At 42.5% G+C, this 20,562-nt stretch overlaps 89 non-coding genes across 89 annotated transcripts; all 89 read left to right on the forward strand.

Annotated features, from left to right (window-relative positions):
* Positions 1–70: 70 nt before the first annotated feature.
* On the forward strand, positions 71–142 carry TRNAD-GUC (transfer RNA aspartic acid (anticodon GUC)). The gene has a single exon. It is a non-coding gene; the product is annotated as a tRNA-Asp (tRNA).
* Positions 143–208: 66 nt separating this feature from the next.
* Positions 209–279, forward strand: TRNAG-UCC (transfer RNA glycine (anticodon UCC)). Its single transcript has one exon. It is a non-coding gene; the product is annotated as a tRNA-Gly (tRNA).
* A 258-nt stretch (positions 280–537) lies between these two features.
* Positions 538–609, forward strand: TRNAD-GUC (transfer RNA aspartic acid (anticodon GUC)). The gene has a single exon. It is a non-coding gene; the product is annotated as a tRNA-Asp (tRNA).
* Positions 610–675: 66 nt separating this feature from the next.
* Positions 676–746, forward strand: TRNAG-UCC (transfer RNA glycine (anticodon UCC)). Its single transcript has one exon. It is a non-coding gene; the product is annotated as a tRNA-Gly (tRNA).
* Positions 747–1,004: 258 nt separating this feature from the next.
* TRNAD-GUC (transfer RNA aspartic acid (anticodon GUC)) lies at positions 1,005–1,076 on the forward strand. The gene has a single exon. It is a non-coding gene; the product is annotated as a tRNA-Asp (tRNA).
* A 66-nt stretch (positions 1,077–1,142) lies between these two features.
* On the forward strand, positions 1,143–1,213 carry TRNAG-UCC (transfer RNA glycine (anticodon UCC)). Its single transcript has one exon. It is a non-coding gene; the product is annotated as a tRNA-Gly (tRNA).
* A 258-nt stretch (positions 1,214–1,471) lies between these two features.
* On the forward strand, positions 1,472–1,543 carry TRNAD-GUC (transfer RNA aspartic acid (anticodon GUC)). The gene has a single exon. It is a non-coding gene; the product is annotated as a tRNA-Asp (tRNA).
* A 66-nt stretch (positions 1,544–1,609) lies between these two features.
* Positions 1,610–1,680, forward strand: TRNAG-UCC (transfer RNA glycine (anticodon UCC)). The gene has a single exon. It is a non-coding gene; the product is annotated as a tRNA-Gly (tRNA).
* A 257-nt stretch (positions 1,681–1,937) lies between these two features.
* On the forward strand, positions 1,938–2,009 carry TRNAD-GUC (transfer RNA aspartic acid (anticodon GUC)). Its single transcript has one exon. It is a non-coding gene; the product is annotated as a tRNA-Asp (tRNA).
* A 66-nt stretch (positions 2,010–2,075) lies between these two features.
* Positions 2,076–2,146, forward strand: TRNAG-UCC (transfer RNA glycine (anticodon UCC)). The gene has a single exon. It is a non-coding gene; the product is annotated as a tRNA-Gly (tRNA).
* Positions 2,147–2,404: 258 nt separating this feature from the next.
* Positions 2,405–2,476, forward strand: TRNAD-GUC (transfer RNA aspartic acid (anticodon GUC)). The gene has a single exon. It is a non-coding gene; the product is annotated as a tRNA-Asp (tRNA).
* Positions 2,477–2,542: 66 nt separating this feature from the next.
* Positions 2,543–2,613, forward strand: TRNAG-UCC (transfer RNA glycine (anticodon UCC)). Its single transcript has one exon. It is a non-coding gene; the product is annotated as a tRNA-Gly (tRNA).
* Positions 2,614–2,871: 258 nt separating this feature from the next.
* On the forward strand, positions 2,872–2,943 carry TRNAD-GUC (transfer RNA aspartic acid (anticodon GUC)). The gene has a single exon. It is a non-coding gene; the product is annotated as a tRNA-Asp (tRNA).
* A 66-nt stretch (positions 2,944–3,009) lies between these two features.
* TRNAG-UCC (transfer RNA glycine (anticodon UCC)) lies at positions 3,010–3,080 on the forward strand. Its single transcript has one exon. It is a non-coding gene; the product is annotated as a tRNA-Gly (tRNA).
* A 258-nt stretch (positions 3,081–3,338) lies between these two features.
* On the forward strand, positions 3,339–3,410 carry TRNAD-GUC (transfer RNA aspartic acid (anticodon GUC)). Its single transcript has one exon. It is a non-coding gene; the product is annotated as a tRNA-Asp (tRNA).
* A 144-nt stretch (positions 3,411–3,554) lies between these two features.
* On the forward strand, positions 3,555–3,626 carry TRNAD-GUC (transfer RNA aspartic acid (anticodon GUC)). Its single transcript has one exon. It is a non-coding gene; the product is annotated as a tRNA-Asp (tRNA).
* Positions 3,627–3,692: 66 nt separating this feature from the next.
* TRNAG-UCC (transfer RNA glycine (anticodon UCC)) lies at positions 3,693–3,763 on the forward strand. Its single transcript has one exon. It is a non-coding gene; the product is annotated as a tRNA-Gly (tRNA).
* A 258-nt stretch (positions 3,764–4,021) lies between these two features.
* On the forward strand, positions 4,022–4,093 carry TRNAD-GUC (transfer RNA aspartic acid (anticodon GUC)). Its single transcript has one exon. It is a non-coding gene; the product is annotated as a tRNA-Asp (tRNA).
* Positions 4,094–4,159: 66 nt separating this feature from the next.
* Positions 4,160–4,230, forward strand: TRNAG-UCC (transfer RNA glycine (anticodon UCC)). Its single transcript has one exon. It is a non-coding gene; the product is annotated as a tRNA-Gly (tRNA).
* Positions 4,231–4,488: 258 nt separating this feature from the next.
* TRNAD-GUC (transfer RNA aspartic acid (anticodon GUC)) lies at positions 4,489–4,560 on the forward strand. Its single transcript has one exon. It is a non-coding gene; the product is annotated as a tRNA-Asp (tRNA).
* A 144-nt stretch (positions 4,561–4,704) lies between these two features.
* TRNAD-GUC (transfer RNA aspartic acid (anticodon GUC)) lies at positions 4,705–4,776 on the forward strand. The gene has a single exon. It is a non-coding gene; the product is annotated as a tRNA-Asp (tRNA).
* Positions 4,777–4,842: 66 nt separating this feature from the next.
* TRNAG-UCC (transfer RNA glycine (anticodon UCC)) lies at positions 4,843–4,913 on the forward strand. Its single transcript has one exon. It is a non-coding gene; the product is annotated as a tRNA-Gly (tRNA).
* Positions 4,914–5,171: 258 nt separating this feature from the next.
* TRNAD-GUC (transfer RNA aspartic acid (anticodon GUC)) lies at positions 5,172–5,243 on the forward strand. Its single transcript has one exon. It is a non-coding gene; the product is annotated as a tRNA-Asp (tRNA).
* A 144-nt stretch (positions 5,244–5,387) lies between these two features.
* TRNAD-GUC (transfer RNA aspartic acid (anticodon GUC)) lies at positions 5,388–5,459 on the forward strand. The gene has a single exon. It is a non-coding gene; the product is annotated as a tRNA-Asp (tRNA).
* A 66-nt stretch (positions 5,460–5,525) lies between these two features.
* On the forward strand, positions 5,526–5,596 carry TRNAG-UCC (transfer RNA glycine (anticodon UCC)). Its single transcript has one exon. It is a non-coding gene; the product is annotated as a tRNA-Gly (tRNA).
* Positions 5,597–5,854: 258 nt separating this feature from the next.
* TRNAD-GUC (transfer RNA aspartic acid (anticodon GUC)) lies at positions 5,855–5,926 on the forward strand. Its single transcript has one exon. It is a non-coding gene; the product is annotated as a tRNA-Asp (tRNA).
* A 144-nt stretch (positions 5,927–6,070) lies between these two features.
* TRNAD-GUC (transfer RNA aspartic acid (anticodon GUC)) lies at positions 6,071–6,142 on the forward strand. Its single transcript has one exon. It is a non-coding gene; the product is annotated as a tRNA-Asp (tRNA).
* Positions 6,143–6,208: 66 nt separating this feature from the next.
* Positions 6,209–6,279, forward strand: TRNAG-UCC (transfer RNA glycine (anticodon UCC)). The gene has a single exon. It is a non-coding gene; the product is annotated as a tRNA-Gly (tRNA).
* A 258-nt stretch (positions 6,280–6,537) lies between these two features.
* Positions 6,538–6,609, forward strand: TRNAD-GUC (transfer RNA aspartic acid (anticodon GUC)). The gene has a single exon. It is a non-coding gene; the product is annotated as a tRNA-Asp (tRNA).
* Positions 6,610–6,753: 144 nt separating this feature from the next.
* TRNAD-GUC (transfer RNA aspartic acid (anticodon GUC)) lies at positions 6,754–6,825 on the forward strand. Its single transcript has one exon. It is a non-coding gene; the product is annotated as a tRNA-Asp (tRNA).
* Positions 6,826–6,891: 66 nt separating this feature from the next.
* On the forward strand, positions 6,892–6,962 carry TRNAG-UCC (transfer RNA glycine (anticodon UCC)). Its single transcript has one exon. It is a non-coding gene; the product is annotated as a tRNA-Gly (tRNA).
* A 258-nt stretch (positions 6,963–7,220) lies between these two features.
* On the forward strand, positions 7,221–7,292 carry TRNAD-GUC (transfer RNA aspartic acid (anticodon GUC)). Its single transcript has one exon. It is a non-coding gene; the product is annotated as a tRNA-Asp (tRNA).
* A 66-nt stretch (positions 7,293–7,358) lies between these two features.
* On the forward strand, positions 7,359–7,429 carry TRNAG-UCC (transfer RNA glycine (anticodon UCC)). Its single transcript has one exon. It is a non-coding gene; the product is annotated as a tRNA-Gly (tRNA).
* A 474-nt stretch (positions 7,430–7,903) lies between these two features.
* On the forward strand, positions 7,904–7,975 carry TRNAD-GUC (transfer RNA aspartic acid (anticodon GUC)). Its single transcript has one exon. It is a non-coding gene; the product is annotated as a tRNA-Asp (tRNA).
* A 66-nt stretch (positions 7,976–8,041) lies between these two features.
* TRNAG-UCC (transfer RNA glycine (anticodon UCC)) lies at positions 8,042–8,112 on the forward strand. The gene has a single exon. It is a non-coding gene; the product is annotated as a tRNA-Gly (tRNA).
* Positions 8,113–8,369: 257 nt separating this feature from the next.
* TRNAD-GUC (transfer RNA aspartic acid (anticodon GUC)) lies at positions 8,370–8,441 on the forward strand. Its single transcript has one exon. It is a non-coding gene; the product is annotated as a tRNA-Asp (tRNA).
* Positions 8,442–8,507: 66 nt separating this feature from the next.
* TRNAG-UCC (transfer RNA glycine (anticodon UCC)) lies at positions 8,508–8,578 on the forward strand. The gene has a single exon. It is a non-coding gene; the product is annotated as a tRNA-Gly (tRNA).
* Positions 8,579–8,836: 258 nt separating this feature from the next.
* TRNAD-GUC (transfer RNA aspartic acid (anticodon GUC)) lies at positions 8,837–8,908 on the forward strand. Its single transcript has one exon. It is a non-coding gene; the product is annotated as a tRNA-Asp (tRNA).
* A 144-nt stretch (positions 8,909–9,052) lies between these two features.
* On the forward strand, positions 9,053–9,124 carry TRNAD-GUC (transfer RNA aspartic acid (anticodon GUC)). The gene has a single exon. It is a non-coding gene; the product is annotated as a tRNA-Asp (tRNA).
* Positions 9,125–9,190: 66 nt separating this feature from the next.
* Positions 9,191–9,261, forward strand: TRNAG-UCC (transfer RNA glycine (anticodon UCC)). Its single transcript has one exon. It is a non-coding gene; the product is annotated as a tRNA-Gly (tRNA).
* Positions 9,262–9,519: 258 nt separating this feature from the next.
* Positions 9,520–9,591, forward strand: TRNAD-GUC (transfer RNA aspartic acid (anticodon GUC)). The gene has a single exon. It is a non-coding gene; the product is annotated as a tRNA-Asp (tRNA).
* Positions 9,592–9,657: 66 nt separating this feature from the next.
* On the forward strand, positions 9,658–9,728 carry TRNAG-UCC (transfer RNA glycine (anticodon UCC)). Its single transcript has one exon. It is a non-coding gene; the product is annotated as a tRNA-Gly (tRNA).
* Positions 9,729–9,986: 258 nt separating this feature from the next.
* On the forward strand, positions 9,987–10,058 carry TRNAD-GUC (transfer RNA aspartic acid (anticodon GUC)). Its single transcript has one exon. It is a non-coding gene; the product is annotated as a tRNA-Asp (tRNA).
* Positions 10,059–10,202: 144 nt separating this feature from the next.
* TRNAD-GUC (transfer RNA aspartic acid (anticodon GUC)) lies at positions 10,203–10,274 on the forward strand. The gene has a single exon. It is a non-coding gene; the product is annotated as a tRNA-Asp (tRNA).
* Positions 10,275–10,340: 66 nt separating this feature from the next.
* TRNAG-UCC (transfer RNA glycine (anticodon UCC)) lies at positions 10,341–10,411 on the forward strand. Its single transcript has one exon. It is a non-coding gene; the product is annotated as a tRNA-Gly (tRNA).
* A 258-nt stretch (positions 10,412–10,669) lies between these two features.
* Positions 10,670–10,741, forward strand: TRNAD-GUC (transfer RNA aspartic acid (anticodon GUC)). Its single transcript has one exon. It is a non-coding gene; the product is annotated as a tRNA-Asp (tRNA).
* A 66-nt stretch (positions 10,742–10,807) lies between these two features.
* Positions 10,808–10,878, forward strand: TRNAG-UCC (transfer RNA glycine (anticodon UCC)). Its single transcript has one exon. It is a non-coding gene; the product is annotated as a tRNA-Gly (tRNA).
* Positions 10,879–11,136: 258 nt separating this feature from the next.
* Positions 11,137–11,208, forward strand: TRNAD-GUC (transfer RNA aspartic acid (anticodon GUC)). The gene has a single exon. It is a non-coding gene; the product is annotated as a tRNA-Asp (tRNA).
* Positions 11,209–11,352: 144 nt separating this feature from the next.
* TRNAD-GUC (transfer RNA aspartic acid (anticodon GUC)) lies at positions 11,353–11,424 on the forward strand. Its single transcript has one exon. It is a non-coding gene; the product is annotated as a tRNA-Asp (tRNA).
* Positions 11,425–11,490: 66 nt separating this feature from the next.
* Positions 11,491–11,561, forward strand: TRNAG-UCC (transfer RNA glycine (anticodon UCC)). The gene has a single exon. It is a non-coding gene; the product is annotated as a tRNA-Gly (tRNA).
* Positions 11,562–11,819: 258 nt separating this feature from the next.
* On the forward strand, positions 11,820–11,891 carry TRNAD-GUC (transfer RNA aspartic acid (anticodon GUC)). Its single transcript has one exon. It is a non-coding gene; the product is annotated as a tRNA-Asp (tRNA).
* Positions 11,892–11,957: 66 nt separating this feature from the next.
* TRNAG-UCC (transfer RNA glycine (anticodon UCC)) lies at positions 11,958–12,028 on the forward strand. The gene has a single exon. It is a non-coding gene; the product is annotated as a tRNA-Gly (tRNA).
* A 258-nt stretch (positions 12,029–12,286) lies between these two features.
* TRNAD-GUC (transfer RNA aspartic acid (anticodon GUC)) lies at positions 12,287–12,358 on the forward strand. The gene has a single exon. It is a non-coding gene; the product is annotated as a tRNA-Asp (tRNA).
* Positions 12,359–12,502: 144 nt separating this feature from the next.
* Positions 12,503–12,574, forward strand: TRNAD-GUC (transfer RNA aspartic acid (anticodon GUC)). The gene has a single exon. It is a non-coding gene; the product is annotated as a tRNA-Asp (tRNA).
* A 66-nt stretch (positions 12,575–12,640) lies between these two features.
* TRNAG-UCC (transfer RNA glycine (anticodon UCC)) lies at positions 12,641–12,711 on the forward strand. Its single transcript has one exon. It is a non-coding gene; the product is annotated as a tRNA-Gly (tRNA).
* A 258-nt stretch (positions 12,712–12,969) lies between these two features.
* Positions 12,970–13,041, forward strand: TRNAD-GUC (transfer RNA aspartic acid (anticodon GUC)). The gene has a single exon. It is a non-coding gene; the product is annotated as a tRNA-Asp (tRNA).
* Positions 13,042–13,107: 66 nt separating this feature from the next.
* TRNAG-UCC (transfer RNA glycine (anticodon UCC)) lies at positions 13,108–13,178 on the forward strand. The gene has a single exon. It is a non-coding gene; the product is annotated as a tRNA-Gly (tRNA).
* A 257-nt stretch (positions 13,179–13,435) lies between these two features.
* On the forward strand, positions 13,436–13,507 carry TRNAD-GUC (transfer RNA aspartic acid (anticodon GUC)). The gene has a single exon. It is a non-coding gene; the product is annotated as a tRNA-Asp (tRNA).
* A 66-nt stretch (positions 13,508–13,573) lies between these two features.
* On the forward strand, positions 13,574–13,644 carry TRNAG-UCC (transfer RNA glycine (anticodon UCC)). The gene has a single exon. It is a non-coding gene; the product is annotated as a tRNA-Gly (tRNA).
* Positions 13,645–13,902: 258 nt separating this feature from the next.
* Positions 13,903–13,974, forward strand: TRNAD-GUC (transfer RNA aspartic acid (anticodon GUC)). The gene has a single exon. It is a non-coding gene; the product is annotated as a tRNA-Asp (tRNA).
* Positions 13,975–14,040: 66 nt separating this feature from the next.
* TRNAG-UCC (transfer RNA glycine (anticodon UCC)) lies at positions 14,041–14,111 on the forward strand. Its single transcript has one exon. It is a non-coding gene; the product is annotated as a tRNA-Gly (tRNA).
* Positions 14,112–14,368: 257 nt separating this feature from the next.
* Positions 14,369–14,440, forward strand: TRNAD-GUC (transfer RNA aspartic acid (anticodon GUC)). The gene has a single exon. It is a non-coding gene; the product is annotated as a tRNA-Asp (tRNA).
* A 66-nt stretch (positions 14,441–14,506) lies between these two features.
* TRNAG-UCC (transfer RNA glycine (anticodon UCC)) lies at positions 14,507–14,577 on the forward strand. Its single transcript has one exon. It is a non-coding gene; the product is annotated as a tRNA-Gly (tRNA).
* A 258-nt stretch (positions 14,578–14,835) lies between these two features.
* On the forward strand, positions 14,836–14,907 carry TRNAD-GUC (transfer RNA aspartic acid (anticodon GUC)). The gene has a single exon. It is a non-coding gene; the product is annotated as a tRNA-Asp (tRNA).
* A 66-nt stretch (positions 14,908–14,973) lies between these two features.
* TRNAG-UCC (transfer RNA glycine (anticodon UCC)) lies at positions 14,974–15,044 on the forward strand. Its single transcript has one exon. It is a non-coding gene; the product is annotated as a tRNA-Gly (tRNA).
* A 132-nt stretch (positions 15,045–15,176) lies between these two features.
* Positions 15,177–15,248, forward strand: TRNAD-GUC (transfer RNA aspartic acid (anticodon GUC)). Its single transcript has one exon. It is a non-coding gene; the product is annotated as a tRNA-Asp (tRNA).
* A 66-nt stretch (positions 15,249–15,314) lies between these two features.
* On the forward strand, positions 15,315–15,385 carry TRNAG-UCC (transfer RNA glycine (anticodon UCC)). Its single transcript has one exon. It is a non-coding gene; the product is annotated as a tRNA-Gly (tRNA).
* A 258-nt stretch (positions 15,386–15,643) lies between these two features.
* On the forward strand, positions 15,644–15,715 carry TRNAD-GUC (transfer RNA aspartic acid (anticodon GUC)). Its single transcript has one exon. It is a non-coding gene; the product is annotated as a tRNA-Asp (tRNA).
* Positions 15,716–15,859: 144 nt separating this feature from the next.
* Positions 15,860–15,931, forward strand: TRNAD-GUC (transfer RNA aspartic acid (anticodon GUC)). The gene has a single exon. It is a non-coding gene; the product is annotated as a tRNA-Asp (tRNA).
* A 66-nt stretch (positions 15,932–15,997) lies between these two features.
* TRNAG-UCC (transfer RNA glycine (anticodon UCC)) lies at positions 15,998–16,068 on the forward strand. Its single transcript has one exon. It is a non-coding gene; the product is annotated as a tRNA-Gly (tRNA).
* Positions 16,069–16,326: 258 nt separating this feature from the next.
* Positions 16,327–16,398, forward strand: TRNAD-GUC (transfer RNA aspartic acid (anticodon GUC)). The gene has a single exon. It is a non-coding gene; the product is annotated as a tRNA-Asp (tRNA).
* Positions 16,399–16,464: 66 nt separating this feature from the next.
* TRNAG-UCC (transfer RNA glycine (anticodon UCC)) lies at positions 16,465–16,535 on the forward strand. The gene has a single exon. It is a non-coding gene; the product is annotated as a tRNA-Gly (tRNA).
* Positions 16,536–16,793: 258 nt separating this feature from the next.
* TRNAD-GUC (transfer RNA aspartic acid (anticodon GUC)) lies at positions 16,794–16,865 on the forward strand. The gene has a single exon. It is a non-coding gene; the product is annotated as a tRNA-Asp (tRNA).
* A 144-nt stretch (positions 16,866–17,009) lies between these two features.
* TRNAD-GUC (transfer RNA aspartic acid (anticodon GUC)) lies at positions 17,010–17,081 on the forward strand. The gene has a single exon. It is a non-coding gene; the product is annotated as a tRNA-Asp (tRNA).
* Positions 17,082–17,147: 66 nt separating this feature from the next.
* TRNAG-UCC (transfer RNA glycine (anticodon UCC)) lies at positions 17,148–17,218 on the forward strand. Its single transcript has one exon. It is a non-coding gene; the product is annotated as a tRNA-Gly (tRNA).
* A 258-nt stretch (positions 17,219–17,476) lies between these two features.
* Positions 17,477–17,548, forward strand: TRNAD-GUC (transfer RNA aspartic acid (anticodon GUC)). The gene has a single exon. It is a non-coding gene; the product is annotated as a tRNA-Asp (tRNA).
* Positions 17,549–17,614: 66 nt separating this feature from the next.
* Positions 17,615–17,685, forward strand: TRNAG-UCC (transfer RNA glycine (anticodon UCC)). Its single transcript has one exon. It is a non-coding gene; the product is annotated as a tRNA-Gly (tRNA).
* Positions 17,686–17,943: 258 nt separating this feature from the next.
* Positions 17,944–18,015, forward strand: TRNAD-GUC (transfer RNA aspartic acid (anticodon GUC)). The gene has a single exon. It is a non-coding gene; the product is annotated as a tRNA-Asp (tRNA).
* Positions 18,016–18,159: 144 nt separating this feature from the next.
* Positions 18,160–18,231, forward strand: TRNAD-GUC (transfer RNA aspartic acid (anticodon GUC)). Its single transcript has one exon. It is a non-coding gene; the product is annotated as a tRNA-Asp (tRNA).
* Positions 18,232–18,297: 66 nt separating this feature from the next.
* On the forward strand, positions 18,298–18,368 carry TRNAG-UCC (transfer RNA glycine (anticodon UCC)). Its single transcript has one exon. It is a non-coding gene; the product is annotated as a tRNA-Gly (tRNA).
* Positions 18,369–18,626: 258 nt separating this feature from the next.
* TRNAD-GUC (transfer RNA aspartic acid (anticodon GUC)) lies at positions 18,627–18,698 on the forward strand. The gene has a single exon. It is a non-coding gene; the product is annotated as a tRNA-Asp (tRNA).
* A 66-nt stretch (positions 18,699–18,764) lies between these two features.
* On the forward strand, positions 18,765–18,835 carry TRNAG-UCC (transfer RNA glycine (anticodon UCC)). The gene has a single exon. It is a non-coding gene; the product is annotated as a tRNA-Gly (tRNA).
* A 258-nt stretch (positions 18,836–19,093) lies between these two features.
* Positions 19,094–19,165, forward strand: TRNAD-GUC (transfer RNA aspartic acid (anticodon GUC)). The gene has a single exon. It is a non-coding gene; the product is annotated as a tRNA-Asp (tRNA).
* Positions 19,166–19,309: 144 nt separating this feature from the next.
* Positions 19,310–19,381, forward strand: TRNAD-GUC (transfer RNA aspartic acid (anticodon GUC)). Its single transcript has one exon. It is a non-coding gene; the product is annotated as a tRNA-Asp (tRNA).
* Positions 19,382–19,447: 66 nt separating this feature from the next.
* On the forward strand, positions 19,448–19,518 carry TRNAG-UCC (transfer RNA glycine (anticodon UCC)). Its single transcript has one exon. It is a non-coding gene; the product is annotated as a tRNA-Gly (tRNA).
* Positions 19,519–19,776: 258 nt separating this feature from the next.
* Positions 19,777–19,848, forward strand: TRNAD-GUC (transfer RNA aspartic acid (anticodon GUC)). Its single transcript has one exon. It is a non-coding gene; the product is annotated as a tRNA-Asp (tRNA).
* A 66-nt stretch (positions 19,849–19,914) lies between these two features.
* Positions 19,915–19,985, forward strand: TRNAG-UCC (transfer RNA glycine (anticodon UCC)). Its single transcript has one exon. It is a non-coding gene; the product is annotated as a tRNA-Gly (tRNA).
* A 257-nt stretch (positions 19,986–20,242) lies between these two features.
* On the forward strand, positions 20,243–20,314 carry TRNAD-GUC (transfer RNA aspartic acid (anticodon GUC)). The gene has a single exon. It is a non-coding gene; the product is annotated as a tRNA-Asp (tRNA).
* Positions 20,315–20,380: 66 nt separating this feature from the next.
* TRNAG-UCC (transfer RNA glycine (anticodon UCC)) lies at positions 20,381–20,451 on the forward strand. Its single transcript has one exon. It is a non-coding gene; the product is annotated as a tRNA-Gly (tRNA).
* Positions 20,452–20,562: the final 111 nt, after the last annotated feature.

The following is a 20,562-nucleotide window of genomic DNA, read 5'->3' on the forward strand; positions in this document are numbered from 1 at the left end:
AGTTCAATGGTAGAAAATTCGGATAGAAGTACTATAAGATTAAAAAACTGAGATAACCAAATTTGATTCATCCTCGGTAGTATAGTGGTGAGTATCCTCGCCTGTCACGCGAGAGACCGGGGTTCGATTCCCCGCCGGGGAGCGGTTTTTTAAATGTATACTAATCTATGCTTCTTTTGTGTGTCATATCGAAGTGTGACCTATGCAAGCATCGGTAGTTCAATGGTAGAATTCTCGCCTTCCAAGCGGGAGGTCCGGGTTCGATTCCCGGCCGGTGCAAGCCGTACGATCTCGTTTCTTTGACTCTCAAAATCGTGCACATTTTTTGTAAAACCAATAACGTTTCTCGAAAAGTAAAGGGTTCAGAAATCGCCTTGACCATTATTTCTAGCGTAGAGTATTTTATTGGGTTACTTTTTCTTCAAACTCACTTTTTCATTTAATTAGTGACTATCGCGCATGCTCCGGGACTTAGCGAAAAAAATTCGGATAGAAGTACTATAAGTTTAAAAAACTGAGATAACCAAATATGGTTCATCCTCGGTAGTATAGTGGTGAGTATCCTCGCCTGTCACGCGAGAGACCGGGGTTCGATTCCCCGCCGGGGAGCGGTTTTTTAAATGTATACTAATCTAGGCTTCTTTTGTGTGTCATATCGAAGTGTGACCTATGCAAGCATCGGTAGTTCAATGGTAGAATTCTCGCCTTCCAAGCGGGATGTCCGGGTTCGATTCCCGGCCGGTGCAACCCGTACGATCTCGTTTCTTTGACTCTCAAAATCGTGCACATTTTTTGTAAAACCAATAACCTTTCTCGAAAAGTAAAGTGTTCAGAAATCGCCTAGACCATTATTTCTAGCGTAGAGTATTTTATAGGGTTACTTTTTCTTCAAACTCACTTTTTCATTTAATTACTGACTATTGCACATGCTCCGGGACTTTGCGAAAAAAATTCGGATAGAAGTACTATAAGTTTAAAAAACTGAGATAACCAGCTTTCATTCATGCTCGGTAGTATAGTGGTGAGTATCCTCGCCTGTCACGCGAGAGACCGGGGTTCGATTCCCCGCCGGGGAGCGGTTTTTTAAATGTATACTAATCTAGGCTTCTTTTGTGTGTCATATCGAAGTGTGACCTATGCAAGCATCGGTAGTTCAATGGTAGAATTCTCGCCTTCCAAGCGGGAGGTCCGGGTTCGATTCCCGGCCGGTGCAAGCCGTACGATCTCGTTTTTTTGACTCTCAAAATCGTGCACATTTTTTGTAAAACCAATAACGTTTCTCGAAAAGTAAAGGGTGCAGAAATCGCCTTGACCATTATTTCTAGCGTAGAGTATTTTATTGGGTTACTTTTTCTTCAAACTCACTTTTTCATTTAATTAGTGACTATCGCGCATGCTCCGGGACTTAGCGAAAAAAATTCGGATAGAAGTACTATAAGTTTAAAAAACTGAGATAACCAACTTTTATTCATCCTCGGTAGTATAGTGGTGAGTATCCTCGCCTGTCACGCGAGAGACCGGGGTTCGATTCCCCGCCGGGGAGCGGTTTATTATATGTATACTAATCTAGGCTTCTTTTGTGTGTCATATCGAAGTGTGACCTATGCAAGCATCGGTAGTTCAATGGTAGAATTCTCGCCTTCCAAGCGGGAGGTCCGGGTTCGATTCCCGGCCGGTGCAACCCGTACGATCTCGTTTCTTTGACTCTCAAAATCGTGCACATTTTTTTAAAACCAATAACATTTCTCGAAAAGTAAAGGGTTCAGAAATCGTCTTGACCATTATTTCTAGCGTAGAGTATTTTATTGGGTTACTTTTTCTTCAAACTCACTTTTTCATTTAATTAGTGACTATCGCGCATGCTCCGGGACTTAGCGAAAAAAATTCGGATAGAAGTACTATAAGTTTAAAAAACTGAGATAACCAAATATGGTTCATCCTCGGTAGTATAGTGGTGAGTATCCTCGCCTGTCACGCGAGAGACCGGGGTTCGATTCCCCGCCGGGGAGCGGTTTTTTAAATGTATACTAATCTAGGCTTCTTTTGTGTGTCATATCGAAGTGTGACCTATGCAAGCATCGGTAGTTCAATGGTAGAATTCTCGCCTTCCAAGCGGGAGGTCCGGGTTCGATTCCCGGCCGGTGCAAGCCGTACGATCTCGTTTCTTTGACTCTCAAAATCGTGCACATTTTTTGTAAAACCAATAACGTTTCTCGAAAAGTAAAGGGTTCAGAAATCGCCTTGACCATTATTTCTAGCGTAGAGTATTTTATTGGGTTACTTTTTCTTCAAACTCACTTTTTCATTTAATTAGTGACTATCGCGCATGCTCCGGGACTTAGCGAAAAAAATTCGGATAGAAGTACTATAAGTTTAAAAAACTGAGATAACCAAATATGGTTCATCCTCGGTAGTATAGTGGTGAGTATCCTCGCCTGTCACGCGAGAGACCGGGGTTCGATTCCCCGCCGGGGAGCGGTTTTTTAAATGTATACTAATCTAGGCTTCTTTTGTGTGTCATATCGAAGTGTGACCTATGCAAGCATCGGTAGTTCAATGGTAGAATTCTCGCCTTCCAAGCGGGAGGTCCGGGTTCGATTCCCGGCCGGTGCAAGCCGTACGATCTCGTTTCTTTGACTCTCAAAATCGTGCACATTTTTTGTAAAACCAATAACGTTTCTCGAAAAGTAAAGGGTTCAGAAATCGCCTTGACCATTATTTCTAGCGTAGAGTATTTTATTGGGTTACTTTTTCTTCAAACTCACTTTTTCATTTAATTAGTGACTATCGCGCATGCTCCGGGACTTAGCGAAAAAAATTCGGATAGAAGTACTATAAGTTTAAAAAACTGAGATAACCAAATATGGTTCATCCTCGGTAGTATAGTGGTGAGTATCCTCGCCTGTCACGCGAGAGACCGGGGTTCGATTCCCCGCCGGGGAGCGGTTTTTTAAATGTATACTAATCTAGGCTTCTTTTGTGTGTCATATCGAAGTGTGACCTATGCAAGCATCGGTAGTTCAATGGTAGAATTCTCGCCTTCCAAGCGGGATGTCCGGGTTCGATTCCCGGCCGGTGCAACCCGTACGATCTCGTTTCTTTGACTCTCAAAATCGTGCACATTTTTTGTAAAACCAATAACCTTTCTCGAAAAGTAAAGTGTTCAGAAATCGCCTAGACCATTATTTCTAGCGTAGAGTATTTTATAGGGTTACTTTTTCTTCAAACTCACTTTTTCATTTAATTACTGACTATTGCACATGCTCCGGGACTTTGCGAAAAAAATTCGGATAGAAGTACTATAAGTTTAAAAAACTGAGATAACCAGCTTTCATTCATGCTCGGTAGTATAGTGGTGAGTATCCTCGCCTGTCACGCGAGAGACCGGGGTTCGATTCCCCGCCGGGGAGCGGTTTATTATATGTATACTAATCTAGGCTTCTTTTGTGTGTCATATCGAAGTGTGACCTATGCAAGCATCGGTAGTTCAATGGTAGAAAATTCGGATAGAAGTACTATAAGATTAAAAAACTGAGATAACCAAATTTGATTCATCCTCGGTAGTATAGTGGTGAGTATCCTCGCCTGTCACGCGAGAGACCGGGGTTCGATTCCCCGCCGGGGAGCGGTTTTTTAAATGTATACTAATCTATGCTTCTTTTGTGTGTCATATCGAAGTGTGACCTATGCAAGCATCGGTAGTTCAATGGTAGAATTCTCGCCTTCCAAGCGGGAGGTCCGGGTTCGATTCCCGGCCGGTGCAAGCCGTACGATCTCGTTTCTTTGACTCTCAAAATCGTGCACATTTTTTGTAAAACCAATAACGTTTCTCGAAAAGTAAAGGGTTCAGAAATCGCCTTGACCATTATTTCTAGCGTAGAGTATTTTATTGGGTTACTTTTTCTTCAAACTCACTTTTTCATTTAATTAGTGACTATCGCGCATGCTCCGGGACTTAGCGAAAAAAATTCGGATAGAAGTACTATAAGTTTAAAAAACTGAGATAACCAAATATGGTTCATCCTCGGTAGTATAGTGGTGAGTATCCTCGCCTGTCACGCGAGAGACCGGGGTTCGATTCCCCGCCGGGGAGCGGTTTTTTAAATGTATACTAATCTAGGCTTCTTTTGTGTGTCATATCGAAGTGTGACCTATGCAAGCATCGGTAGTTCAATGGTAGAATTCTCGCCTTCCAAGCGGGATGTCCGGGTTCGATTCCCGGCCGGTGCAACCCGTACGATCTCGTTTCTTTGACTCTCAAAATCGTGCACATTTTTTGTAAAACCAATAACCTTTCTCGAAAAGTAAAGTGTTCAGAAATCGCCTAGACCATTATTTCTAGCGTAGAGTATTTTATAGGGTTACTTTTTCTTCAAACTCACTTTTTCATTTAATTACTGACTATTGCACATGCTCCGGGACTTTGCGAAAAAAATTCGGATAGAAGTACTATAAGTTTAAAAAACTGAGATAACCAGCTTTCATTCATGCTCGGTAGTATAGTGGTGAGTATCCTCGCCTGTCACGCGAGAGACCGGGGTTCGATTCCCCGCCGGGGAGCGGTTTATTATATGTATACTAATCTAGGCTTCTTTTGTGTGTCATATCGAAGTGTGACCTATGCAAGCATCGGTAGTTCAATGGTAGAAAATTCGGATAGAAGTACTATAAGATTAAAAAACTGAGATAACCAAATTTGATTCATCCTCGGTAGTATAGTGGTGAGTATCCTCGCCTGTCACGCGAGAGACCGGGGTTCGATTCCCCGCCGGGGAGCGGTTTTTTAAATGTATACTAATCTAGGCTTCTTTTGTGTGTCATATCGAAGTGTGACCTATGCAAGCATCGGTAGTTCAATGGTAGAATTCTCGCCTTCCAAGCGGGATGTCCGGGTTCGATTCCCGGCCGGTGCAACCCGTACGATCTCGTTTCTTTGACTCTCAAAATCGTGCACATTTTTTGTAAAACCAATAACCTTTCTCGAAAAGTAAAGTGTTCAGAAATCGCCTAGACCATTATTTCTAGCGTAGAGTATTTTATAGGGTTACTTTTTCTTCAAACTCACTTTTTCATTTAATTACTGACTATTGCACATGCTCCGGGACTTTGCGAAAAAAATTCGGATAGAAGTACTATAAGTTTAAAAAACTGAGATAACCAGCTTTCATTCATGCTCGGTAGTATAGTGGTGAGTATCCTCGCCTGTCACGCGAGAGACCGGGGTTCGATTCCCCGCCGGGGAGCGGTTTATTATATGTATACTAATCTAGGCTTCTTTTGTGTGTCATATCGAAGTGTGACCTATGCAAGCATCGGTAGTTCAATGGTAGAAAATTCGGATAGAAGTACTATAAGATTAAAAAACTGAGATAACCAAATTTGATTCATCCTCGGTAGTATAGTGGTGAGTATCCTCGCCTGTCACGCGAGAGACCGGGGTTCGATTCCCCGCCGGGGAGCGGTTTTTTAAATGTATACTAATCTAGGCTTCTTTTGTGTGTCATATCGAAGTGTGACCTATGCAAGCATCGGTAGTTCAATGGTAGAATTCTCGCCTTCCAAGCGGGATGTCCGGGTTCGATTCCCGGCCGGTGCAACCCGTACGATCTCGTTTCTTTGACTCTCAAAATCGTGCACATTTTTTGTAAAACCAATAACCTTTCTCGAAAAGTAAAGTGTTCAGAAATCGCCTAGACCATTATTTCTAGCGTAGAGTATTTTATAGGGTTACTTTTTCTTCAAACTCACTTTTTCATTTAATTACTGACTATTGCACATGCTCCGGGACTTTGCGAAAAAAATTCGGATAGAAGTACTATAAGTTTAAAAAACTGAGATAACCAGCTTTCATTCATGCTCGGTAGTATAGTGGTGAGTATCCTCGCCTGTCACGCGAGAGACCGGGGTTCGATTCCCCGCCGGGGAGCGGTTTATTATATGTATACTAATCTAGGCTTCTTTTGTGTGTCATATCGAAGTGTGACCTATGCAAGCATCGGTAGTTCAATGGTAGAAAATTCGGATAGAAGTACTATAAGATTAAAAAACTGAGATAACCAAATTTGATTCATCCTCGGTAGTATAGTGGTGAGTATCCTCGCCTGTCACGCGAGAGACCGGGGTTCGATTCCCCGCCGGGTAGCGGTTTTTTAAATGTATACTAATCTAGGCTTCTTTTGTGTGTCATATCGAAGTGTGACCTATGCAAGCATCGGTAGTTCAATGGTAGAATTCTCGCCTTCCAAGCGGGATGTCCGGGTTCGATTCCCGGCCGGTGCAACCCGTACGATCTCGTTTCTTTGACTCTCAAAATCGTGCACATTTTTTGTAAAACCAATAACCTTTCTCGAAAAGTAAAGTGTTCAGAAATCGCCTAGACCATTATTTCTAGCGTAGAGTATTTTATAGGGTTACTTTTTCTTCAAACTCACTTTTTCATTTAATTACTGACTATTGCACATGCTCCGGGACTTTGCGAAAAAAATTCGGATAGAAGTACTATAAGTTTAAAAAACTGAGATAACCAGCTTTCATTCATGCTCGGTAGTATAGTGGTGAGTATCCTCGCCTGTCACGCGAGAGACCGGGGTTCGATTCCCCGCCGGGGAGCGGTTTATTATATGTATACTAATCTAGGCTTCTTTTGTGTGTCATATCGAAGTGTGACCTATGCAAGCATCGGTAGTTCAATGGTAGAAAATTCGGATAGAAGTACTATAAGATTAAAAAACTGAGATAACCAAATTTGATTCATCCTCGGTAGTATAGTGGTGAGTATCCTCGCCTGTCACGCGAGAGACCGGGGTTCGATTCCCCGCCGGGGAGCGGTTTTTTAAATGTATACTAATCTAGGCTTCTTTTGTGTGTCATATCGAAGTGTGACCTATGCAAGCATCGGTAGTTCAATGGTAGAATTCTCGCCTTCCAAGCGGGAGGTCCGGGTTCGATTCCCGGCCGGTGCAAGCCGTACGATCTCGTTTCTTTGACTCTCAAAATCGTGCACATTTTTTGTAAAACCAATAACGTTTCTCGAAAAGTAAAGGGTTCAGAAATCGCCTTGACCATTATTTCTAGCGTAGAGTATTTTATTGGGTTACTTTTTCTTCAAACTCACTTTTTCATTTAATTAGTGACTATCGCGCATGCTCCGGGACTTAGCGAAAAAAATTCGGATAGAAGTACTATAAGTTTAAAAAACTGAGATAACCAACTTTTATTCATCCTCGGTAGTATAGTGGTGAGTATCCTCGCCTGTCACGCGAGAGACCGGGGTTCGATTCCCCGCCGGGGAGCGGTTTATTATATGTATACTAATCTAGGCTTCTTTTGTGTGTCATATCGAAGTGTGACCTATGCAAGCATCGGTAGTTCAATGGTAGAATTCTCGCCTTCCAAGCGGGAGGTCCGGGTTCGATTCCCGGCCGGTGCAAGCCGTACGATCTCGTTTCTTTGACTCTCAAAATCGTGCACATTTTTTGTAAAACCAATAACCTTTCTCGAAAAGTAAAGTGTTCAGAAATCGCCTAGACCATTATTTCTAGCGTAGAGTATTTTATAGGGTTACTTTTTCTTCAAACTCACTTTTTCATTTAATTACTGACTATTGCACATGCTCCGGGACTTTGCGAAAAAAATTCGGATAGAAGTACTATAAGTTTAAAAAACTGAGATAACCAGCTTTCATTCATGCTCGGTAGTATAGTGGTGAGTATCCTCGCCTGTCACGCGAGAGACCGGGGTTCGATTCCCCGCCGTGGAGCGGTTTATTATATGTATACTAATCTAGGCTTCTTTTGTGTGTCATATCGAAGTGTGACCTATGCAAGCATCGGTAGTTCAATGGTAGAAAATTCGGATAGAAGTACTATAAGATTAAAAAACTGAGATAACCAAATTTGATTCATCCTCGGTAGTATAGTGGTGAGTATCCTCGCCTGTCACGCGAGAGACCGGGGTTCGATTCCCCGCCGGGGAGCGGTTTTTTAAATGTATACTAATCTAGGCTTCTTTTGTGTGTCATATCGAAGTGTGACCTATGCAAGCATCGGTAGTTCAATGGTAGAATTCTCGCCTTCCAAGCGGGAGGTCCGGGTTCGATTCCCGGCCGGTGCAACCCGTACGATCTCGTTTCTTTGACTCTCAAAATCGTGCACATTTTTTTAAAACCAATAACATTTCTCGAAAAGTAAAGGGTTCAGAAATCGCCTTGACCATTATTTCTAGCGTAGAGTATTTTATTGGGTTACTTTTTCTTCAAACTCACTTTTTCATTTAATTAGTGACTATCGCGCATGCTCCGGGACTTAGCGAAAAAAATTCGGATAGAAGTACTATAAGTTTAAAAAACTGAGATAACCAAATATGGTTCATCCTCGGTAGTATAGTGGTGAGTATCCTCGCCTGTCACGCGAGAGACCGGGGTTCGATTCCCCGCCGGGGAGCGGTTTTTTAAATGTATACTAATCTAGGCTTCTTTTGTGTGTCATATCGAAGTGTGACCTATGCAAGCATCGGTAGTTCAATGGTAGAATTCTCGCCTTCCAAGCGGGAGGTCCGGGTTCGATTCCCGGCCGGTGCAACCCGTACGATCTCGTTTCTTTGACTCTCAAAATCGTGCACATTTTTTGTAAAACCAATAACCTTTCTCGAAAAGTAAAGTGTTCAGAAATCGCCTAGACCATTATTTCTAGCGTAGAGTATTTTATAGGGTTACTTTTTCTTCAAACTCACTTTTTCATTTAATTACTGACTATTGCACATGCTCCGGGACTTTGCGAAAAAAATTCGGATAGAAGTACTATAAGTTTAAAAAACTGAGATAACCAGCTTTCATTCATGCTCGGTAGTATAGTGGTGAGTATCCTCGCCTGTCACGCGAGAGACCGGGGTTCGATTCCCCGCCGGGGAGCGGTTTATTATATGTATACTAATCTAGACTTCTTTTGTGTGTCATATCGAAGTGTGACCTATGCAAGCATCGGTAGTTCAATGGTAGAAAATTCGGATAGAAGTACTATAAGATTAAAAAACTGAGATAACCAAATTTGATTCATCCTCGGTAGTATAGTGGTGAGTATCCTCGCCTGTCACGCGAGAGACCGGGGTTCGATTCCCCGCCGGGGAGCGGTTTTTTAAATGTATACTAATCTAGGCTTCTTTTGTGTGTCATATCGAAGTGTGACCTATGCAAGCATCGGTAGTTCAATGGTAGAATTCTCGCCTTCCAAGCGGGAGGTCCGGGTTCGATTCCCGGCCGGTGCAAGCCGTACGATCTCGTTTCTTTGACTCTCAAAATCGTGCACATTTTTTGTAAAACCAATAACGTTTCTCGAAAAGTAAAGGGTGTAGAAATCGCCTTGACCATTATTTCTAGCGTAGAGTATTTTATTGGGTTACTTTTTCTTCAAACTCACTTTTTCATTTAATTAGTGACTATCGCGCATGCTCCGGGACTTAGCGAAAAAAATTCGGATAGAAGTACTATAAGTTTAAAAAACTGAGATAACCAAATATGGTTCATCCTCGGTAGTATAGTGGTGAGTATCCTCGCCTGTCACGCGAGAGACCGGGGTTCGATTCCCCGCCGGGGAGCGGTTTTTTAAATGTATACTAATCTAGGCTTCTTTTGTGTGTCATATCGAAGTGTGACCTATGCAAGCATCGGTAGTTCAATGGTAGAATTCTCGCCTTCCAAGCGGGAGGTCCGGGTTCGATTCCCGGCCGGTGCAACCCGTACGATCTCGTTTCTTTGACTCTCAAAATCGTGCACATTTTTTGTAAAACCAATAACCTTTCTCGAAAAGTAAAGTGTTCAGAAATCGCCTAGACCATTATTTCTAGCGTAGAGTATTTTATAGGGTTACTTTTTCTTCAAACTCACTTTTTCATTTAATTACTGACTATTGCACATGCTCCGGGACTTTGCGAAAAAAATTCGGATAGAAGTACTATAAGTTTAAAAAACTGAGATAACCAGCTTTCATTCATGCTCGGTAGTATAGTGGTGAGTATCCTCGCCTGTCACGCGAGAGACCGGGGTTCGATTCCCCGCCGGGGAGCGGTTTATTATATGTATACTAATCTAGACTTCTTTTGTGTGTCATATCGAAGTGTGACCTATGCAAGCATCGGTAGTTCAATGGTAGAAAATTCGGATAGAAGTACTATAAGATTAAAAAACTGAGATAACCAAATTTGATTCATCCTCGGTAGTATAGTGGTGAGTATCCTCGCCTGTCACGCGAGAGACCGGGGTTCGATTCCCCGCCGGGGAGCGGTTTTTTAAATGTATACTAATCTAGGCTTCTTTTGTGTGTCATATCGAAGTGTGACCTATGCAAGCATCGGTAGTTCAATGGTAGAATTCTCGCCTTCCAAGCGGGAGGTCCGGGTTCGATTCCCGGCCGGTGCAAGCCGTACGATCTCGTTTCTTTGACTCTCAAAATCGTGCACATTTTTTGTAAAACCAATAACGTTTCTCGAAAAGTAAAGGGTTCAGAAATCGCCTTGACCATTATTTCTAGCGTAGAGTATTTTATTGGGTTACTTTTTCTTCAAACTCACTTTTTCATTTAATTAGTGACTATCGCGCATGCTCCGGGACTTAGCGAAAAAAATTCGGATAGAAGTACTATAAGTTTAAAAAACTGAGATAACCAAATATGGTTCATCCTCGGTAGTATAGTGGTGAGTATCCTCGCCTGTCACGCGAGAGACCGGGGTTCGATTCCCCGCCGGGGAGCGGTTTTTTAAATGTATACTAATCTAGGCTTCTTTTGTGTGTCATATCGAAGTGTGACCTATGCAAGCATCGGTAGTTCAATGGTAGAATTCTCGCCTTCCAAGCGGGAGGTCCGGGTTCGATTCCCGGCCGGTGCAACCCGTACGATCTCGTTTCTTTGACTCTCAAAATCGTGCACATTTTTTGTAAAACCAATAACCTTTCTCGAAAAGTAAAGTGTTCAGAAATCGCCTAGACCATTATTTCTAGCGTAGAGTATTTTATAGGGTTACTTTTTCTTCAAACTCACTTTTTCATTTAATTACTGACTATTGCACATGCTCCGGGACTTTGCGAAAAAAATTCGGATAGAAGTACTATAAGTTTAAAAAACTGAGATAACCAGCTTTCATTCATGCTCGGTAGTATAGTGGTGAGTATCCTCGCCTGTCACGCGAGAGACCGGGGTTCGATTCCCCGCCGGGGAGCGGTTTATTATATGTATACTAATCTAGGCTTCTTTTGTGTGTCATATCGAAGTGTGACCTATGCAAGCATCGGTAGTTCAATGGTAGAAAATTCGGATAGAAGTACTATAAGATTAAAAAACTGAGATAACCAAATTTGATTCATCCTCGGTAGTATAGTGGTGAGTATCCTCGCCTGTCACGCGAGAGACCGGGGTTCGATTCCCCGCCGGGGAGCGGTTTTTTAAATGTATACTAATCTAGGCTTCTTTTGTGTGTCATATCGAAGTGTGACCTATGCAAGCATCGGTAGTTCAATGGTAGAATTCTCGCCTTCCAAGCGGGAGGTCCGGGTTCGATTCCCGGCCGGTGCAAGCCGTACGATCTCGTTTCTTTGACTCTCAAAATCGTGAACATTTTTTGTAAAACCAATAACGTTTCTCGAAAAGTAAAGGGTTCAGAAATCGCCTTGACTATTATTTCTAGCGTAGAGTATTTTATTGGGTTACTTTTTCTTCAAACTCACTTTTTCATTTAATTAGTGACTATCGCGCATGCTCCGGGACTTAGCGAAAAAAATTCGGATAGAAGTACTATAAGTTTAAAAAACTGAGATAACCAAATATGGTTCATCCTCGGTAGTATAGTGGTGAGTATCCTCGCCTGTCACGCGAGAGACCGGGGTTCGATTCCCCGCCGGGGAGCGGTTTTTTAAATGTATACTAATCTAGGCTTCTTTTGTGTGTCATATCGAAGTGTGACCTATGCAAGCATCGGTAGTTCAATGGTAGAATTCTCGCCTTCCAAGCGGGAGGTCCGGGTTCGATTCCCGGCCGGTGCAACCCGTACGATCTCGTTTCTTTGACTCTCAAAATCGTGCACATTTTTTGTAAAACCAATAACCTTTCTCGAAAAGTAAAGTGTTCAGAAATCGCCTAGACCATTATTTCTAGCGTAGAGTATTTTATAGGGTTACTTTTTCTTCAAACTCACTTTTTCATTTAATTACTGACTATTGCACATGCTCCGGGACTTTGCGAAAAAAATTCGGATAGAAGTACTATAAGTTTAAAAAACTGAGATAACCAGCTTTCATTCATGCTCGGTAGTATAGTGGTGAGTATCCTCGCCTGTCACGCGAGAGACCGGGGTTCGATTCCCCGCCGGGGAGCGGTTTATTATATGTATACTAATCTAGGCTTCTTTTGTGTGTCATATCGAAGTGTGACCTATGCAAGCATCGGTAGTTCAATGGTAGAAAATTCGGATAGAAGTACTATAAGATTAAAAAACTGAGATAACCAAATTTGATTCATCCTCGGTAGTATAGTGGTGAGTATCCTCGCCTGTCACGCGAGAGACCGGGGTTCGATTCCCCGCCGGGGAGCGGTTTTTTAAATGTATACTAATCTAGGCTTCTTTTGTGTGTCATATCGAAGTGTGACCTATGCAAGCATCGGTAGTTCAATGGTAGAATTCTCGCCTTCCAAGCGGGAGGTCCGGGTTCGATTCCCGGCCGGTGCAAGCCGTACGATCTCGTTTCTTTGACTCTCAAAATCGTGAACATTTTTTGTAAAACCAATAACGTTTCTCGAAAAGTAAAGGGTTCAGAAATCGCCTTGACTATTATTTCTAGCGTAGAGTATTTTATTGGGTTACTTTTTCTTCAAACTCACTTTTTCATTTAATTAGTGACTATCGCGCATGCTCCGGGACTTAGCGAAAAAAATTCGGATAGAAGTACTATAAGTTTAAAAAACTGAGATAACCAAATATGGTTCATCCTCGGTAGTATAGTGGTGAGTATCCTCGCCTGTCACGCGAGAGACCGGGGTTCGATTCCCCGCCGGGGAGCGGTTTATTATATGTATACTAATCTAGGCTTCTTTTGTGTGTCATATCGAAGTGTGACCTATGCAAGCATCGGTAGTTCAATGGTAGAATTCTCGCCTTCCAAGCGGGAGGTCCGGGTTCGATTCCCGGCCGGTGCAACCCGTACGATCTCGTTTCTTTGACTCTCAAAATCGTGCACATTTTTTTAAAACCAATAACATTTCTCGAAAAGTAAAGGGTTCAGAAATCGCCTTGACCATTATTTCTAGCGTAGAGTATTTTATTGGGTTACTTTTTCTTCAAACTCACTTTTTCATTTAATTAGTGACTATCGCGCATGCTCCGGGACTTAGCGAAAAAAATTCGGATAGAAGTACTATAAGTTTAAAAAACTGAGATAACCAAATATGGTTCATCCTCGGTAGTATAGTGGTGAGTATCCTCGCCTGTCACGCGAGAGACCGGGGTTCGATTCCCCGCCGGGGAGCGGTTTTTTAAATGTATACTAATCTAGGCTTCTTTTGTGTGTCATATCGAAGTGTGACCTATGCAAGCATCGGTAGTTCAATGGTAGAATTCTCGCCTTCCAAGCGGGAGGTCCGGGTTCGATTCCCGGCCGGTGCAACCCGTACGATCTCGTTTCTTTGACTCTCAAAATCGTGCACATTTTTTGTAAAACCAATAACCTTTCTCGAAAAGTAAAGTGTTCAGAAATCGCCTAGACCATTATTTCTAGCGTAGAGTATTTTATAGGGTTACTTTTTCTTCAAACTCACTTTTTCATTTAATTACTGACTATTGCACATGCTCCGGGACTTTGCGAAAAAAATTCGGATAGAAGTACTATAAGATTAAAAAACTGAGATAACCAAATTTGATTCATCCTCGGTAGTATAGTGGTGAGTATCCTCGCCTGTCACGCGAGAGACCGGGGTTCGATTCCCCGCCGGGGAGCGGTTTTTTAAATGTATACTAATCTAGGCTTCTTTTGTGTGTCATATCGAAGTGTGACCTATGCAAGCATCGGTAGTTCAATGGTAGAATTCTCGCCTTCCAAGCGGGAGGTCCGGGTTCGATTCCCGGCCGGTGCAACCCGAACGATCTCGTTTCTTTGACTCTCAAAATCGTGCACATTTTTTTAAAACCAATAACATTTCTCGAAAAGTAAAGGGTTCAGAAATCGCCTTGACCATTATTTCTAGCGTAGAGTATTTTATTGGGTTACTTTTTCTTCAAACTCACTTTTTCATTTAATTAGTGACTATCGCGCATGCTCCGGGACTTAGCGAAAAAAATTCGGATAGAAGTACTATAAGTTTAAAAAACTGAGATAACCAAATATGGTTCATCCTCGGTAGTATAGTGGTGAGTATCCTCGCCTGTCACGCGAGAGACCGGGGTTCGATTCCCCGCCGGGGAGCGGTTTTTTAAATGTATACTAATCTAGGCTTCTTTTGTGTGTCATATCGAAGTGTGCCCTATGCAAGCATCGGTAGTTCAATGGTAGAATTCTCGCCTTCCAAGCGGGAGGTCCGGGTTCGATTCCCGGCCGGTGCAACCCGTACGATCTCGTTTCTTTGACTCTCAAAATCGTGCACATTTTTTGTAAAACCAATAACCTTTCTCGAAAAGTAAAGTGTTCAGAAATCGCCTAGACCATTATTTCTAGCGTAGAGTATTTTATAGGGTTACTCTTTCTTCAAACTCACTTTTTCATTTAATTACTGACTATTGCACATGCTCCGGGACTTTGCGAAAAAAATTCGGATAGAAGTACTATAAGATTAAAAAACTGAGATAACCAAATTTGATTCATCCTCGGTAGTATAGTGGTGAGTATCCTCGCCTGTCACGCGAGAGACCGGGGTTCGATTCCCCGCCGGGGAGCGGTTTTTTAAATGTATACTAATCTAGGCTTCTTTTGTGTGTCATATCGAAGTGTGACCTATGCAAGCATCGGTAGTTCAATGGTAGAATTCTCGCCTTCCAAGCGGGAGGTCCGGGTTCGATTCCCGGCCGGTGCAAGCCGTACGATCTCGTTTCTTTGACTCTCAAAATCGTGCACATTTTTTGTAAAACCAATAACGTTTCTCGAAAAGTAAATTCGGATAGAAGTACTATAAGATTAAAAAACTGAGATAACCAAATTTGATTCATCCTCGGTAGTATAGTGGTGAGTATCCTCGCCTGTCACGCGAGAGACCGGGGTTCGATTCCCCGCCGGGGAGCGGTTTTTTAAATGTATACTAATCTAGGCTTCTTTTGTGTGTCATATCGAAGTGTGACCTATGCAAGCATCGGTAGTTCAATGGTAGAATTCTCGCCTTCCAAGCGGGAGGTCCGGGTTCGATTCCCGGCCGGTGCAACCCGTACGATCTCGTTTCTTTGACTCTCAAAATCGTGCACATTTTTTGTAAAACCAATAACCTTTCTCGAAAAGTAAAGTGTTCAGAAATCGCCTAGACCATTATTTCTAGCGTAGAGTATTTTATAGGGTTACTTTTTCTTCAAACTCACTTTTTCATTTAATTACTGACTATTGCACATGCTCCGGGACTTTGCGAAAAAAATTCGGATAGAAGTACTATAAGTTTAAAAAACTGAGATAACCAGCTTTCATTCATGCTCGGTAGTATAGTGGTGAGTATCCTCGCCTGTCACGCGAGAGACCGGGGTTCGATTCCCCGCCGGGGAGCGGTTTATTATATGTATACTAATCTAGACTTCTTTTGTGTGTCATATCGAAGTGTGACCTATGCAAGCATCGGTAGTTCAATGGTAGAAAATTCGGATAGAAGTACTATAAGATTAAAAAACTGAGATAACCAAATTTGATTCATCCTCGGTAGTATAGTGGTGAGTATCCTCGCCTGTCACGCGAGAGACCGGGGTTCGATTCCCCGCCGGGGAGCGGTTTTTTAAATGTATACTAATCTAGGCTTCTTTTGTGTGTCATATCGAAGTGTGACCTATGCAAGCATCGGTAGTTCAATGGTAGAATTCTCGCCTTCCAAGCGGGAGGTCCGGGTTCGATTCCCGGCCGGTGCAAGCCGTACGATCTCGTTTCTTTGACTCTCAAAATCGTGCACATTTTTTGTAAAACCAATAACGTTTCTCGAAAAGTAAAGGGTGTAGAAATCGCCTTGACCATTATTTCTAGCGTAGAGTATTTTATTGGGTTACTTTTTCTTCAAACTCACTTTTTCATTTAATTAGTGACTATCGCGCATGCTCCGGGACTTAGCGAAAAAAATTCGGATAGAAGTACTATAAGTTTAAAAAACTGAGATAACCAAATATGGTTCATCCTCGGTAGTATAGTGGTGAGTATCCTCGCCTGTCACGCGAGAGACCGGGGTTCGATTCCCCGCCGGGGAGCGGTTTTTTAAATGTATACTAATCTAGGCTTCTTTTGTGTGTCATATCGAAGTGTGACCTATGCAAGCATCGGTAGTTCAATGGTAGAATTCTCGCCTTCCAAGCGGGAGGTCCGGGTTCGATTCCCGGCCGGTGCAACCCGTACGATCTCGTTTCTTTGACTCTCAAAATCGTGCACATTTTTTGTAAAACCAATAACCTTTCTCGAAAAGTAAAGTGTTCAGAAATCGCCTAGACCATTATTTCTAGCGTAGAGTATTTTATAGGGTTACTTTTTCTTCAAACTCACTTTTTCATTTAATTACTGACTATTGCACATGCTCCGGGACTTTGCGAAAAAAATTCGGATAGAAGTACTATAAGTTTAAAAAACTGAGATAACCAGCTTTCATTCATGCTCGGTAGTATAGTGGTGAGTATCCTCGCCTGTCACGCGAGAGACCGGGGTTCGATTCCCCGCCGGGGAGCGGTTTATTATATGTATACTAATCTAGACTTCTTTTGTGTGTCATATCGAAGTGTGACCTATGCAAGCATCGGTAGTTCAATGGTAGAAAATTCGGATAGAAGTACTATAAGATTAAAAAACTGAGATAACCAAATTTGATTCATCCTCGGTAGTATAGTGGTGAGTATCCTCGCCTGTCACGCGAGAGACCGGGGTTCGATTCCCCGCCGGGGAGCGGTTTTTTAAATGTATACTAATCTAGGCTTCTTTTGTGTGTCATATCGAAGTGTGACCTATGCAAGCATCGGTAGTTCAATGGTAGAATTCTCGCCTTCCAAGCGGGAGGTCCGGGTTCGATTCCCGGCCGGTGCAAGCCGTACGATCTCGTTTCTTTGACTCTCAAAATCGTGCACATTTTTTGTAAAACCAATAACGTTTCTCGAAAAGTAAAGGGTTCAGAAATCGCCTTGACCATTATTTCTAGCGTAGAGTATTTTATTGGGTTACTTTTTCTTCAAACTCACTTTTTCATTTAATTAGTGACTATCGCGCATGCTCCGGGACTTAGCGAAAAAAATTCGGATAGAAGTACTATAAGTTTAAAAAACTGAGATAACCAAATATGGTTCATCCTCGGTAGTATAGTGGTGAGTATCCTCGCCTGTCACGCGAGAGACCGGGGTTCGATTCCCCGCCGGGGAGCGGTTTTTTAAATGTATACTAATCTAGGCTTCTTTTGTGTGTCATATCGAAGTGTGACCTATGCAAGCATCGGTAGTTCAATGGTAGAATTCTCGCCTTCCAAGCGGGAGGTCCGGGTTCGATTCCCGGCCGGTGCAACCCGTACGATCTCGTTTCTTTGACTCTCAAAATCGTGCACATTTTTTGTAAAACCAATAACCTTTCTCGAAAAGTAAAGTGTTCAGAAATCGCCTAGACCATTATTTCTAGCGTAGAGTATTTTATAGGGTTACTTTTTCTTCAAACTCACTTTTTCATTTAATTACTGACTATTGCACATGCTCCGGGACTTTGCGAAAAAAATTCGGATAGAAGTACTATAAGTTTAAAAAACTGAGATAACCAGCTTTCATTCATGCTCGGTAGTATAGTGGTGAGTATCCTCGCCTGTCACGCGAGAGACCGGGGTTCGATTCCCCGCCGGGGAGCGGTTTATTATATGTATACTAATCTAGGCTTCTTTTGTGTGTCATATCGAAGTGTGACCTATGCAAGCATCGGTAGTTCAATGGTAGAAAATTCGGATAGAAGTACTATAAGATTAAAAAACTGAGATAACCAAATTTGATTCATCCTCGGTAGTATAGTGGTGAGTATCCTCGCCTGTCACGCGAGAGACCGGGGTTCGATTCCCCGCCGGGGAGCGGTTTTTTAAATGTATACTAATCTAGGCTTCTTTTGTGTGTCATATCGAAGTGTGACCTATGCAAGCATCGGTAGTTCAATGGTAGAATTCTCGCCTTCCAAGCGGGAGGTCCGGGTTCGATTCCCGGCCGGTGCAAGCCGTACGATCTCGTTTCTTTGACTCTCAAAATCGTGAACATTTTTTGTAAAACCAATAACGTTTCTCGAAAAGTAAAGGGTTCAGAAATCGCCTTGACTATTATTTCTAGCGTAGAGTATTTTATTGGGTTACTTTTTCTTCAAACTCACTTTTTCATTTAATTAGTGACTATCGCGCATGCTCCGGGACTTAGCGAAAAAAATTCGGATAGAAGTACTATAAGTTTAAAAAACTGAGATAACCAAATATGGTTCATCCTCGGTAGTATAGTGGTGAGTATCCTCGCCTGTCACGCGAGAGACCGGGGTTCGATTCCCCGCCGGGGAGCGGTTTTTTAAATGTATACTAATCTAGGCTTCTTTTGTGTGTCATATCGAAGTGTGACCTATGCAAGCATCGGTAGTTCAATGGTAGAATTCTCGCCTTCCAAGCGGGAGGTCCGGGTTCGATTCCCGGCCGGTGCAACCCGTACGATCTCGTTTCTTTGACTCTCAAAATCGTGCACATTTTTTGTAAAACCAATAACCTTTCTCGAAAAGTAAAGTGTTCAGAAATCGCCTAGACCATTATTTCTAGCGTAGAGTATTTTATAGGGTTACTTTTTCTTCAAACTCACTTTTTCATTTAATTACTGACTATTGCACATGCTCCGGGACTTTGCGAAAAAAATTCGGATAGAAGTACTATAAGTTTAAAAAACTGAGATAACCAGCTTTCATTCATGCTCGGTAGTATAGTGGTGAGTATCCTCGCCTGTCACGCGAGAGACCGGGGTTCGATTCCCCGCCGGGGAGCGGTTTATTATATGTATACTAATCTAGGCTTCTTTTGTGTGTCATATCGAAGTGTGACCTATGCAAGCATCGGTAGTTCAATGGTAGAAAATTCGGATAGAAGTACTATAAGATTAAAAAACTGAGATAACCAAATTTGATTCATCCTCGGTAGTATAGTGGTGAGTATCCTCGCCTGTCACGCGAGAGACCGGGGTTCGATTCCCCGCCGGGGAGCGGTTTTTTAAATGTATACTAATCTAGGCTTCTTTTGTGTGTCATATCGAAGTGTGACCTATGCAAGCATCGGTAGTTCAATGGTAGAATTCTCGCCTTCCAAGCGGGAGGTCCGGGTTCGATTCCCGGCCGGTGCAAGCCGTACGATCTCGTTTCTTTGACTCTCAAAATCGTGAACATTTTTTGTAAAACCAATAACGTTTCTCGAAAAGTAAAGGGTTCAGAAATCGCCTTGACTATTATTTCTAGCGTAGAGTATTTTATTGGGTTACTTTTTCTTCAAACTCACTTTTTCATTTAATTAGTGACTATCGCGCATGCTCCGGGACTTAGCGAAAAAAATTCGGATAGAAGTACTATAAGTTTAAAAAACTGAGATAACCAAATATGGTTCATCCTCGGTAGTATAGTGGTGAGTATCCTCGCCTGTCACGCGAGAGACCGGGGTTCGATTCCCCGCCGGGGAGCGGTTTATTATATGTATACTAATCTAGGCTTCTTTTGTGTGTCATATCGAAGTGTGACCTATGCAAGCATCGGTAGTTCAATGGTAGAATTCTCGCCTTCCAAGCGGGAGGTCCGGGTTCGATTCCCGGCCGGTGCAACCCGTACGATCTCGTTTCTTTGACTCTCAAAATCGTGCACATTTTTTTAAAACCAATAACATTTCTCGAAAAGTAAAGGGTTCAGAAATCGCCTTGACCATTATTTCTAGCGTAGAGTATTTTATTGGGTTACTTTTTCTTCAAACTCACTTTTTCATTTAATTAGTGACTATCGCGCATGCTCCGGGACTTAGCGAAAAAAATTCGGATAGAAGTACTATAAGTTTAAAAAACTGAGATAACCAAATATGGTTCATCCTCGGTAGTATAGTGGTGAGTATCCTCGCCTGTCACGCGAGAGACCGGGGTTCGATTCCCCGCCGGGGAGCGGTTTTTTAAATGTATACTAATCTAGGCTTCTTTTGTGTGTCATATCGAAGTGTGACCTATGCAAGCATCGGTAGTTCAATGGTAGAATTCTCGCCTTCCAAGCGGGAGGTCCGGGTTCGATTCCCGGCCGGTGCAACCCGTACGATCTCGTTTCTTTGACTCTCAAAATCGTGCACATTTTTTGTAAAACCAATAACCTTTCTCGAAAAGTAAAGTGTTCAGAAATCGCCTAGACCATTATTTCTA

The sequence above is a fragment of the Phalangium opilio genome, unplaced genomic scaffold (assembly GCF_054372755.1).
Source record: "Phalangium opilio isolate 3A_F unplaced genomic scaffold, DU_Popi_V2 ptg000352l_1, whole genome shotgun sequence".
NCBI lineage: Eukaryota > Metazoa > Arthropoda > Arachnida > Opiliones > Phalangiidae > Phalangium > Phalangium opilio.